This window comes from Silene latifolia, chromosome Y, assembly GCF_048544455.1.
Source record: "Silene latifolia isolate original U9 population chromosome Y, ASM4854445v1, whole genome shotgun sequence".
NCBI classification, from domain to species: domain Eukaryota; kingdom Viridiplantae; phylum Streptophyta; class Magnoliopsida; order Caryophyllales; family Caryophyllaceae; genus Silene; species Silene latifolia.
The window spans coordinates 258,401,032-258,415,120 of record NC_133538.1 but is presented as its reverse complement, the minus strand read 5'-3'; the positions used below and the strand labels follow the sequence as shown (position 1 = coordinate 258,415,120).

The window sequence follows — 14,089 nt, the reverse complement described above, 5'->3', positions numbered from 1 at the left end:
AAGGAATGCATCTTCAATGGGAACCTCCTCCTCATCTACTCAAAATCTTGAGCAAAGTGTGAATGACTTAACTCACCTAGTGAAGAATATGATGGTGAACAACCCAAACAAAGATGGGGGTAAAGGGAATCAAGTGGAATGCAACTATTGCCAAGGTCCTCATATGGAGGAAGCTTGCCCCATTATGATTGAAGAAGGAATTGGTGTGGAAAATATAAGTGCAGGCTATGGGAATTAAAATGCTAGGAATCCTTCCAGGGGAGGATATTACAACTATGATCCTAGTGGCAACACTTACAATGTTGGGAGTAGAGACAACCCTCGACTTGGTTGGGGCGGTGACACCTCAAAGAGCTTTATGAATGGCCAATTCAACCACTTGAGGGACCAAAATTCCCGACAAGGTCAAGGCTCAAATTCTCAAGGAAATAGGAATGGAAATTTCAACAACCAAGGTCGAAACCAAAACCAAGGTCAATCATCCCAATTTGGCAATCAAGGTAACAACACCAATTCTCAAAAGGAACCAAGTGTTCAAGACTTGCTTAAAAACATTTTGCAAGAGCAAGTTAAAACAAACAAGCGGTTTGACGAGATTGAAGCCGACAAGGGTGTTAGTGATGCCAAGGTTGCCAACCTTAAGGTCCAACTTGGACAAATTGCCCAAGAACTTGCCAAGCAAAACCAAAGGAATTCTACTTATATCCCCTCCACTACATTTCCTCCTAGAGAGAATGCTAGTGCTATGACATTGAGTAAGGGGAGAACTTTAGAATCACCTCACAAGAAGAAGAGAAGGGGCAAGTCACAAGAAAGGGTTATTGAAATTGAAGAGCAAATTGAAGAAGAGCTTGTGGTTGCACAAGACAAAGCGACATCTTCAAGAACTAATGTGGAAAAGGAAAAGAGTCCTTTAAGCATCGACAAAGGAAAGATAGGAAGCACCAACACAAAGGATCAACTTGAAGAGATTGAAAAGGAATATGAACCGGAGGTACCATTTCCAAGTGCCCTCACAAATCCCAGGAAGTTTGATAAAGACTCCGATCTTTATGAAACTTTTAGGAAATGTGAGGTCAACATTCCTCTTTTTACTATCATCAAAACCGTTCCTAGGTATGCAAAATTTCTCAAAGAACTTTGCACCCCTAAACGGAAGCCAAGGAAAGGAGTTGAAAGAGTCACGGTTAGTAGGCATGTCTCAGCAATTTTCAAACAAAATCTTCCCAAAATGTGTGATGATTCGGGCATGCTGACTATACCGTGCTCAATTGGAGGAAAATCTTTTGCTAGAGCCATGTTAGACTCGGCGTCCTCTATTAATGTCATGCCTTATTCCATTTATGAGACCTTAGAATTGCCTCCCTTGTCTAAGACCAATTATGTGATACAATTGGCGGACCGCTCCACAATTCACCCCAAGGGCCTTGTAGAAGATGTGTTGGTAGAGGTTGATAAATTCATGTTTCCGGCAGATTTTTATGTTTTGGACATGGAACCGGATTCCAAGGCTACACCCCTTTTGTTAGGGAGGCCTTTCATGAGAACCTCCAAAACCAAACTTGACATGTATGATGGAAATTTGACCATGGAATTTGAAGGGAAAGTTTTGAAGTATAATGTGTATGAGACGATGAAAAAGACCGATGATTTGAGTTTTTGCTACTTTCTTGATAAAATTGAACCTTTGGAAAATCGAGTTTACCAATTGAGTCATAGGGACCCACTTGAGGTGGCCCTCACTAACAATGTCGAGAAGGAAGGGTTGCGGTTTTTGTTGTCTCATGATGTGCAGGAAAATATAGAGGCATTGGAGAAGGAAGAACCACTAGAAGAATCAAAGGAAGAAAAAGAAATGAAAGAAATTGAGGAGGAAATGTCGAGCACAGGTGCAGCCTGCGTAAGCCCCAGGCGCAGCCTGCACAATTCTCAGCTCACCAAAGTCTTGTTTTTCTTCCTATTCTTATGACTACCAATCCAAATTCCTTCCCCTAGAAGCCTCCCTTGAAATACCACTTCCTTCCATCATAAAACCACACACTCCAAATATAAAACCACTTCCCGAACACTTGAAGTACGTCTTTCTTGGGGAAAACAACACTCTACCCATCATAATTTCAAACTAACTTGAGCGTGATCAAGAAAAGAGATTGGTGGATGTATTGCACAAGTACAAGGAAGCTTTTGGGTGGAGCATTGCGGATCTTAAAGGGATAAGCCCAAGTGTTTGCATGCACAAGATCCGGTTGGAAGGGGAAGCAAAGCCGGTTCGGCAACCACAAAGAAGATTGAACCCACCAATGATGGAAGTGGTGAAGGAAGAGATCATCAAACTACACCAAATGGGAATCATCTACCCCATTAGCGATTCTCAATCGATAAGTCCCACTCAATGTGTACCTAAAAAGGGTGGTCTGATGGTAATCGAGGGCAAAGAAGGAGCTTTAATTCCCACCCGGATTCATACCGGGTGGAGAGTTTGCATCGATTATCGCCGCCTAAATTCCGTGACTTTCAAAGATCATTTTCCTCTACCCTTTCTAGACCAAATGCTAGAGAGGCTAGGGGGGAAGGAATTCTATTGTTTCTTGGACGGATATTCCGGATACTTATGCATACCGAAGGATGCCCTTCGGTTTGTGTAATGCTTCGGGTACATTTCAACGTTGCATGGTGAGTCTTTTCTCGGATCTTGTAGAAAGAGTCTTAGAGGTCTTCATGGACGACTTCACCGTCCATGGAGACAATTTTCAAGCTTGCTTGGACCACCTAACTATGGTCCTATCACGATGCACGGAGTCACACCTTGTGTTGAATTCCGAAAAATGTCACTTTATGGTTAAAAGCGGCATCGTGTTAGGTCACATAGTCTCAAAGAGAGGGATTGAGGTGGATGTGGCTAAGGTTGAAGTCATAAAAACCTTGCCATATCCTACTAATACTCGGGAGATAAAGTCGTTCCTGGGACACACGGGCTTCTACCGTCGATTTATTAAGGACTTCTCCAAGATTGCTTACCCCTTGTGCAAGATTTTGCACAAAGATGTGGAGTTTGCTTTGTTAGAAATCTAGATCTATATACATAACATATTCATATATGTTTTTGTTAATTTAGTCATAAAATTAAATGGTGATCTTATGCATGCAAACAATAAAAATAATAAGGAAGAAATCTTTATTCTTACATTGAGAATATCGGTTTATATGGGCACAAGAGAGTTCTCCTACTCTCTTGTTCTTGAGCTCTCCTTGATGGATGAACAAGGATTCAAGAAGAGAATCCCTCCCAAAAGTATTATACCCAAGACAACAACTTAATAAAATTAATACTATTATTACTAGAACAATATTAATTTTGTATAAAGTTGACCCAAAATAATTTGATTTTGGTCTCTTAAAACCGGTTAAGAGAGAACGAAGAGGAAGGTTTTTATCTTTCTAAAAGTTCTTATTTTTAGATGGATGATTGAATGAATTTTTCACTAGTTAACATTATAGTGAATATTAGGTAAATAAAAGAGCAAAACTCTTGGCTTTGCTCTATCAAAAACCGGGTAAAGGGGGGAAGAGAATGGACCAATGCATGCACTAGTTGTTCTTCACAATAATCACTAGGTTTGCATGGCTAGAAAATTAGGGAAATCATTATGCTTACCACTCACACAATAAACATAATATTTTCTTAATCCTCCCACTATTTTCGGCTAACATGGATAAAATGGACTCCATTTTATCTTTGTCAAAATGTCAATTTGTCATATGTCACATGTCACATGTCACATAAAATTGTCATGTATTTTTATCATATTAAAAATCAACGTATTAATAAAAATACGTCATATACAAAAATCGACTCAGTAACTCACAATTACTTGTACCAAAATAATTTACCAATTATAAATTACAACATCTTGTACTTATATATTTTATTCATTCAAATTGCAATTGTTTTCTTAAACAATAATTTCATCTAAGTAATAAAACAATTCGATTACTTAGACCATATCTTATTTAATCAAATTTCAATAAGACACGTAAATATTACTTCCAAAATCGTCCGTCAATTTTAAGTAATTTAATTGACCCGTATCGTCATACGATTAATTAAATGATCAATTAAGTGTGTTATCCTTTAGGTATGACCTAAGGAGATCAACTGATCACCACCGTCTCACGACAGTAATGTCAAACTCTAGTAGCCAATCATTACCGATATGTGTGGACCAGTTGACTGTAAAATATTACTTCCCAATTGTATTCTTTAAAATGAGACTTAAACATGTGATCATCATGATCAACAGTTGTGATCGCATTATTGTCGGAGGACACATATTCCAACAATCTCCCACTTGTCCTCGACAAGTGTGCGTCACCAATTTTCTTGTCCTATTACTATCTCCCACTCAATGCAAGGTGTCTTTCAGGTCGTACTTGCAAGTGATCATATCGACAGTGGTTTCCTCGATCTGGAGAATAACAGATTGACCGGATTTATCCACCATGAATACATTCCGAGCGTGGCCACGCATTTCTAGTTCATTACTCCTCGAGTGGCCCTGAGATATTGTTATAACCCTGACTAGGGGTGGACAATTCCTATCGCACTCATTCCCTTCGACTAGCCACAGCCATCATAACCCAAAATGTGCCCATTTGACCCCATTTACGAAGGTCGTAGTAACACAAATCAAAGTTAATCCGAAACTGTGCCATCTTAGGCGAATAGTCTTTAGTCAAAAGAATCGACTCATTAGAATACTATAGTAGCTCTCGCCATGACCAGGCTATATAAATTTGCCATAACTATACAAGTGGTCATAAGGCCCGACAAAATGGTCCTAACAGTCTGCCTATGTGATTGACTAGTCATCTCACATGACTCTAGGGCACTTGAACTTTCCATCAATCGCATCACACTCTAGTCACTTCGAGACGTCACCTCATGTAAGTAACTATGGGTAAATATAATTGATCGAGGCCATTTCGTGTTCACAATTAAGTATATGTGGTCGTTGGTCAATGGTCGATACAAAACACAATTTATACTTCACAAACAACTCTACAATTAGTAAAGAGGCAAGTAAAGGTCGGATCCCAAGGGACGGGTATTGAAATGAGAATTCTATTGTAACTAGTAGTGTCTAGGGGTGTCACAAATTGAGTTGGTGTAGAAGGTCACTAAACTAAAATAGCAATGAAAATAAACTAGCAAGATGAATAGAATAAGGGGTGTAAACAATTGATTAAAGGCACTAGGGTGTTATGGGTTCATAGGGAAATCATGGGATATGATCATACAAACATGTTCTCAAATTATAAGCAAGCAATTATTGTTGTGATGGATTGAGTTGGGTTATATCTTACAATCCTAGGAAAGTTTGGGTCCCGGAGCCGAATCGATTAGATTGTACAACACCTACAAGTCGACTTAATCTTTCCTACTCAACACATGCATGGTCTAACAAGACTCGAGTTGGGTTATGTCTTACAAGTCAAGTTGAAAAGATAGAAGGTGATAGTAAATGCAAGGATTCATAGGCTTAGCATTTCATCAAATATAACATGTGCATGTATTAAGATCAAAACAAGCAAGCAAATAAGATATGAAAGCATATTGATTTAAGCATGAATCATTCCCCATGTGGGTTTCCCCTAATCACCCATTAAACCCTAGCTAAGAGACTACTCACTCATTATCATGTTGATCATGCTAGAAAGGTTGTCAATCATACTAACATAATGAAACATGATGAATAAATGAAAGTAATTAACAATAATTAAAAAGGGATTAAGAGATTATACCTACTAATGATTCCAATAATAAAGCAAGAATAATAGAAGTACTTGAATCCTAGATTGAGAGGTTGTCAATCTCCCAATAATAACCCAGATAATCTTCAATTACCCAAAATAAAGGAAGAACAAGAGAGAGATTAAAGAACTAAAACTTGGATTAAAACTTGATTAATACTTGATTACAATATTGAAGAGAGATTTGATTGATATTAACTACACTAATTATTGATAAGAAGAACATGCTCCTCTAATTAGCTTAATGGGGTATTTATAGTGAAAATTAGGGAGGATGCATTAGGGTTAACTAAGGGCTAAACTAGTAATTACACTTTTAAGTTGAGCAAGGAGGACCCGGTATTTTCCGAGAGAAGGGCTTCTCTTTTCGTAGCTTGAAGAATGAAATCCGTGCTGTACTGAAATCCGTGCGGATTAGAGTCGGGACGGCCGGAATTGGGCTGGGCAATCCGAGTGGATTCAGGAGAGGGACGCTCGGATTGTTGAGGGGGAATCCGAGCGGATTCCAAGGAGGGACGCTCGGATTGTTGAGGCCGGACGGACGGATTGTCCGCAATCCGTTCGGATTGTTGGTCAGCGTCAATTCTTCTTCTTTTCTTCCCTTTTCTTCATAAATTCCTTGGGGATTTCCTTGGGGACGCAAGGATCCTTTCTCAACATTGCTCTTCTACTATAATATGTACAAAGGCCTTCTAGTCTTGTCTCTTCTTGATGCTTGGTCATTGAATACAATCAATTTAGCCTCGTTTTGCCATGAAAATGCAAGATTCTTACTCCTTTCCTACCAAGGGATCAAAATCTCAAAGAATATGCAAAACAAAGAACTAAAGATAAGAAATGACCCAAATAGGCACTAAAAAGCATGGAAACAATGGTAATTCGGGGCTAAATATGCGCCAATTATGGTCACATCAAATATCCCCAAACCGAACCTTTGCTCGTCCCGAGTAAAGAGGTGACAAAGACTAGGACCAAAACTAACCTATCCTAATAATAATAGCCGATATGAGACAATTAGCGGGTCTCACTCCGCCCCTTCAACTCACAACAAGACAACCATGAGGTAGGATGCCTTCTTGCAAGGCAAGGTGGGTCTTGCCAAAATGGCGACACATCCAAACATTAAAGCACATAAAATCACATAATGGATGCATCTACAAAAAGAATAGCCACTTTCCTCATCTAAGTGGCGGAAATTATCTACAGGGGAAGCAAGTCAAGGGTACACAATCCTTCATAGATGCAATTTGTTCAAACTACTAAGCCTAGAAGGATACCAATAAATCACCTCCAAGTTGTGTCAAGCTAGGGTACCTTTGTCCTCAATCGTTAAATGCTTTTGTCAAGAGTAGACTCCCTATGGTGTTAGAAACACTGGAGGATCGCGGAATTCCCCCTCTTGCCTAGACAAGAAGAAGGGTCGTCCCCTCTCTACCATGCACAAAAATGGATACGATGGATAAAGGGATCAATAGATATTTGAGTTTCATTTTGGGAGTTTGCTTTTGTTTTTGTTTTTTTCCCCCCCAATTTCATTTGGCATTTGACATTTGAGAACACTTTCTTGCCATTTCTTTTTGATTTTTGGCTTTTCAATACTTGACAACTTTTTTGCATTTCTTTTTTGAACATTTTCAAAGTCACCCCAATTAGTAACGAGGGTGCCTTGTATTTGAAGCTTAGGAGTTCTATTTTTGCTCCTCTTTTCATTTGATGCATTTTTGCAAACTTTCTTTCACTTTTCATTTCATTGAACTCAAATTGATTTCTTTTTGTGCCCATTCCCTTTGATGACAAAAATGTGGTAGAACATGGATGAATGATAGATGTATGCATGGTTTCAAGGGTCACCTTGGAATAAACGGTAGCCAAGGAGTTATCACACCACAAGGTACTCTTGACTAGGCCTTAAACCATGGGTCAAAGGATACTAGCATGACACATCCTAGGGTGTTTTACAAGCATTCTAACAAGCAAAGTCTTAAGAATAAAAAGCATCTACTAGGGCCTATATATACTTGTCAAGCTTCCCAAATAGACGGTTTCGCAAAATTTTTCTAACATGCAACTACATGCCATGATGCAACTAACATATACACATCCTAATGCAAATGATTCTACCAACTAATATGCCATATAAACTAAATGCAATCCTAAATTCACATTGTTTTTACCGCATCAATCAAAATAAAGCCACATAGTCATTAACATAAAGAGGAAAAAGGAGATTGGAAAGATCATACCATGCGGTCTTCAATATCCTCATGTCTCGGATGTGGCGTAGTCAATCAAAGTAAACAAGGATAAACAAACACAATATATACAAGACAATATATACAAAGGAAATGAACTTGTTTTTGGTTTTTCAATTTTTTCAATTTTTATGATTTTTGAAATTTTTCAATTTTTATGGGTTTTTTGAATAAAAGTTAAGTGTTAGGATTCCCATCCCCACACTAATATGGGCATTGTCCTCAATGGCCAAAATGATGGAAATTATGCAAAGATGATGCATGATTTCTATACTAAATGCAATTCTACACTAAGCTATACTACATGATGCATGGTTTTTGTTATGACGGAGAGGATAATTTAGATTACCTCCCGTTGTGTATGCATTAACTTCCCCAAACCAAATAAGACACTATTGCTAATGTCAAGGATGGGTATAGTTCATGCACACACTATGCTATGCATGAAACTAGATTGTTATTTTGGATTTTACAAATGGGAACAATAAAGAACACCTCAATGGTACCGAGGTGTGAGTCCTTTGATGTTGCTAGGACTAAACCAACAATGATCAAAATGAAATAAAATACAAAGAGATATAGACAAACCATGGGAGTGTAGGAGTCTCCAAGGCTAGTCTTCCATCATGCTATCATCATCATCACTTCCCTCATAAGAAGTGGTCACATTGCCACTTTCCTTGGCACTTTCTTCATCACTTTCTTCATTATCTTGCTCATCATCATCTTCACCATCTCTTTCTCCATCTCCACTTGCTTCTTCCTCAATATTATCATCAATTTCTTCACCATTTCCAACAACCTCATTGTCTTCCACCACGTCCCTAGATGCACCCGGAAACAAGGCTTCTTTATCCGCCCAACTAGGCAAAGGACAAGATGGATCAAGGAGTCCTTGCCTAGCTAAATGTAAGAGGGGAGGATATTGAGCCAAATAAGCATTCTTCCGATCTTCATAAGCTTGCTTGTGCATGGCTTGGATAAGAAGAGTGACATAGTCTTTCCCAATTTCAACTCCTTGCGGTTTGAACTCTTCATACACAAAGGGGTAAGGCGGTATAACAATGGAAGAGGAGGGAGTTTCATGATCACCCTTTTGTTGTTGAATGATGTACTCGGCTTCTTCGGATAGGGGAAGTAGATAGTTGGTCCGGTGGACACTTAGACGACAAATCTTTGCGGGTAAAGTGAATGATCGAGCCTCACTAGTAAGCCATCCACACTTGGTGTCAAGGGGGTTTTGAGCAACCCACTTGAACTTGTTAATCATGATAGGCATATCAATAAGATGGCCACCTTCCTTTGCCTTGTACTTGCTATCCTTATTGAAATTAGGATCAAAGTGCTTGGCTAGGACCGTGACTAGGCCGCCATTAACAATAACGGTTGTACCCTTCTTCCCACTATTAACATGGAGCCATCTATCAACCAATAGCCTCAAAGAATTGAAAGGCTTGGTATGGATTCTTCCGATATTCAAAGCCGATTCAAGGAGAATAAAATCAAGTCTTGTGAAATGATTGGTGTCTTTCCTAGCAATTATGGTATTTCCCACAACTTTGTGCCATACTCTTATGCCCGGATGATGGACCAAAAGAGCACGACAAGCATGAAAATCATCAAATTTCTTCCCGGAGATTGCCTCCCAAAGAGGCTCGGGGTCATACTTTCCATAATGCTTAAAATATCTCGATTCATCGCTAAGACCCAAAATTTCACCCAATTCCTTAAAGGTAATGCGTCTACTAATGTTAGCTAGACGAAACTCAAGATTTTCCCTATTCTCAACTTTGGTGACTTTTAAAGAACTTAAGAATTCCAAGACAAGGGAAGGGTATGTCAATTCCTTTGTTTCAAACAATTTCTTCAAACCCATGGCATTGAAAAAGGCTTTTGTTTGTTCAAGAACACCCAATTTCTCCAAAGCATCTTTACATATGAATTTGGTGGATTGAATTGATTTCATAGCAAACTTGGCAAATGTCTTTCTATGGGTATCGGAAATAAAAGTTACCTCCGGATAATGCAAGAGTTGATCGATTACCGGAGTAGAAGGTGATGCTCCCATAGAAGTTTGTTGTTGTTGTTGTTGCACTTCCAAATTTGGTGTTGATACCACCATTGCCAAAGCTTTCTTTGTTTGGAGAGCTTTTTGCCTTTGAGAGAGAGCCTTTGCCTTTGGTGCCTTTGTTGCACCCTTTGTCCTTGCCATTTGATGAACTAACCAAGAAAAGAATCAAAAATCTTCAATTTGTAGAATGCCCAAATCGATTTGAAGGTGAAAGGCTTTGCCTTTATGAAAACAAAAATCGACTCAAAGGTTGAAGATTTTGTTCTTGGTTTTGATTTTTATTGAAGATGGAGTGATTGATTTGTTGTTTGAAGGATGGTTTGATTTGATTTTGGTGGATTTTGTTGAGGGTTTTTGTTTTTGTGATGGAGAGGATGAGGGTTTTGATGTTTAGGGTAGTATTTATGAATGAATGATTGAAGGAATGAAGGTGGGAGGGTATTTAAAAGAGTCGAAATTTTCGAAAACGCAGGGGCAATCCGTGCGGATTAGGCACAATCCGTGCGGATTCTGCAGCTTCAAAATTTTCAGAAGCTCGCCTAAAGACGGGCGGATTCTGGGGAATCCGCTCGGATTCTTCTGTGTACGGACGGGCGGATTTGCTGCAGGACGGACGGATTTCAGTCCAGAGAAATTTCTTTGTTTTCTTCAGCTGCAAATACGGGCGTCTTGTTCACAAGACGGACGGATTCTGTGAGACGGGCGTCTTCCCCAGAAATCCGCTCGGATTCTTTAACAGTCAAGAAATTTTCAATTTCAGCTCAGGCTCAGACGGGCGTCTTTTGGTCGGGGACGCTCGGATTGTTGAAGACGGGCGGATTTTTAGGAATCCGCTCGGATTCTCGTCCTTTGTACCCTAATCACTTCATTCGTGCACAATGCATTTCCCTTTACCATTCTTCCATTCTTCTTCATTTCTTGTGTTCTTCATTGTGGGGGCACTACTAAGGCATGAATAGCCTAGGCAATTCCCATCCCCACACTACATCAATTGAAATCGTTAGTCCCTCCCTCACTTCTCTCTTACATGACAATTATTTTGATCAAAGTAAATAAAAATCCAAAAATGACAAAAAAAATGCAATACAAGAATTGAAATGTAAGTTAGGGAGTTAGAAATATTTACAAGTGGTGGTTTAGGGAGGACTCCACCAAACTCTCATTCTTGATGAGATGTCAAGGGGGCATGTTCAAGGTGTTGTTGATGTTGCTCAACACCTTGAAGAAGTAATCAAAAGCTTGTTCATTGTTATGGTAGAGGTCCTCAATAGACCGTGGCCCTTGTTGTTGATCATGATCGATGGCATGCCCAATGTAGGGATTAAAGATCCCTTCAAATTCGTCGTCCCAAAGACCACAAACTTCATTGAGTTGATCATTGAAAATCTCTTGCTTAGATGAAGACAACTCTCCCAATTTCTTTTCTTGGCCAATGAGGCCATCTTCTTCTTCCTTGGTTGATTTTGATGAGCTTTGCAAGCTCTCCTTGTTACAATTCACTTGCTCTTTGAATGGAGCATCTTCAATTTTCTTCCTCCATTGGAGTTCCGATTTCTTCCTTTCATCTTTTCGGCTATAATGATCAATCATGAAACATGGCTCATGCAAACGAGGAGCTCTCATGGTCTTGTCAAGATTAAAAGTTATGCTTTCATCTCCCACTTCTAGAGTGAGCTCTCCATGTTTCACATCAATCACCGCACCCGCGGTGTGTAGGAAAGGTCTTCCTAAGATGATTGGAATGTTGGAATCTTCCTCCATATCAACAATGACAAAGTCCACCGGGATGAAAAACTTCCCAATTCGCACGGGGACATCTTCCCATATCCCTAATGGTGTCTTCGTCGATCTATCGGCCATTTGAAGTGTGATATTGGTGCATTTAAGCTCTCCCATTCCCAACCTTTTACTCACCGAGTACGGCATGACACTCACACTAGCCCCTAGATCACATAAGGCTTTGTTGATCGTCGTGTCGCCAATGGTACACGGTATTGAGAAGCTTCCCGGATCCTTTAACTTTGGAGGTGAACTTCCTTGAAGTATTGCACTACTCACCTTAGTGAAGGCGATAGTCTCAAGTTTCTGGATCGACTTCTTCTTTGTGAGGATATCTTTCATGTACTTTGCATAGGCCGGTACGTGATTGATTAATTCCGTGAAAGGAATTGAGACTTCTAAGTTCTTCACAATCTCCATGAACTTTCCAAGTTGATCATCAAATTTGGGCTTGGCTTGACGACTTGGAAAAGGAAGTCTAATCACAATGGGCTCCTTTTCTTTGGCTTTGTCTTCATTTTTCTTTGAACTTTCTTCTTTTGATGATTCCCCTTCTTTGGGGCTTTGCACAATTTCTTCCTTTTCACTAGCTTTCACAACTTCATCCTCAACTTGCTCCTTCGGTGCTTCATATCTTGTACCACTTCTCAAGTGAATGGCACTAACCGTTTCATGTCTAGGGGGATTACTTTGAGGTGGTAATTGCCCCTTTTGTCTTTGTGAGCTTGAAGATGCTAGTTGAGTCAATTGTGTTTCCAACATCTTGGTATGAGCTAGAATGTTGTTGATGGTGGTGTCTTTTGCTTGGCTATCTTTTTGCATTTGAGTGAAAAATTCTTGTTGCTTCTTTTGCATTTGGAGGACCGCTTTTTGGACATCAAAACCTTGGTCATTTTGGTGATTGTATGGACTTTGATTTTGGTAATCTTGGTTTTGATTGTAAAAGGGTCTTTGATTTTGGTTCCTCATGGGTGGTGGAGTGTATGTTGTTTGAGGGTTTTGAACATTTTGGCTTTTGTATGAGAGATTTGGATGGAACTTGGTGTTTTCATTGTAAAAATTTGAATAAGGGGTACCACTTTTGTAAGCTTGGAAAGCATTCACTTGTTCGGTTGTTCCCCTACACTCACTTGGGTCATGTCCCAAAGTTCCACAATTCTCACATATCCCACTTGGGATTGATGAGGATGCCGTCATGGCATTGACATGATGCTTTGATGTTTTTGAGTTTTCCTCAAGTCTAGCCATAGCTTGTTCAAACTTCAAGTTAATTGTGTCAATGTGAGCACTAAGTTGAGCACCCAATTGAGTAACGGAGTCCACTTCATGCTTTCCTCCTCTAGTAGCCTTGCGAGGTCTACTATATTGTGAATTATGGACCGCCATTTCCTCAATCTTGTTCCATGTTTGATTGTCATCAACTTCGGTGAACATTCCATTTGATCCCATATTGAGAATGTTCCTAGAATCTTCATATAAACCATTCCAAAATTGTTGCACTAAAAACCATTCGCTAAGTCCATGGTGAGGACATGAGCGACAAATACCTTTGAACCGCTCCCAAGCTTCATACAAAGATTCTTCATCCCTTTCCTTAAAACCCGTAATTTGAGCTCTTAGCATGTTAGTCTTTTCCGGTGGGTAGAATTTTTTGTAGAAAGCTAGAGCTAACTTCTTCCAAGAATCTATTCCAAGGGTGGCCTTATCAAGGCCCTTCAACCATTGCTTTGAGGTGCCGATTAACGAAAAAGGAAATAAGACCCATCTTATTTGGTCTTGAGTCACGCCCGTTTGAGAGATAGCATCACAATAATCGCAAAAGGTTTCCATATGAGAATGAGGGTCCTCACTAGGCATTCCCCCGAATTGGCTCCTCTCAACTAGTTGGATGAAGGCGGACTTGGCAATAAAATTACCGGTGAGATGTTGCGGTGTAGGAGTACCATTTGGTAGATTCTCCTCGGTGGGTATAGAGTGTGACGAGAATTTAGGCATTGTAGGTGGATTTTGTGGGATATTGTGTAATGGGTTTTCTTCTCCTTCTATTGCGAAAGGATTGACAAACTCACTAGTGGGTTGAACAACTTCACCAACACCTCTCAAATTCCTCCTAACAAGTCTCCTATTATTCGTCAAGGTTCTTTCGATTTCACGGTCAAAAGGTAACAAATCACCT

The 14,089-nt window shown here is 39.6% G+C and overlaps 1 non-coding gene across 1 annotated transcript; it reads left to right on the top strand.

Moving 5' to 3' along the window:
• The first annotated feature begins 13,429 nt into the window (after positions 1 to 13,429).
• LOC141634841 (small nucleolar RNA R71) lies at positions 13,430 to 13,536 on the top strand. Its single transcript, XR_012539560.1, has one exon. It is a non-coding gene; the product is annotated as a small nucleolar RNA R71 (small nucleolar RNA).
• Positions 13,537 to 14,089: the final 553 nt, after the last annotated feature.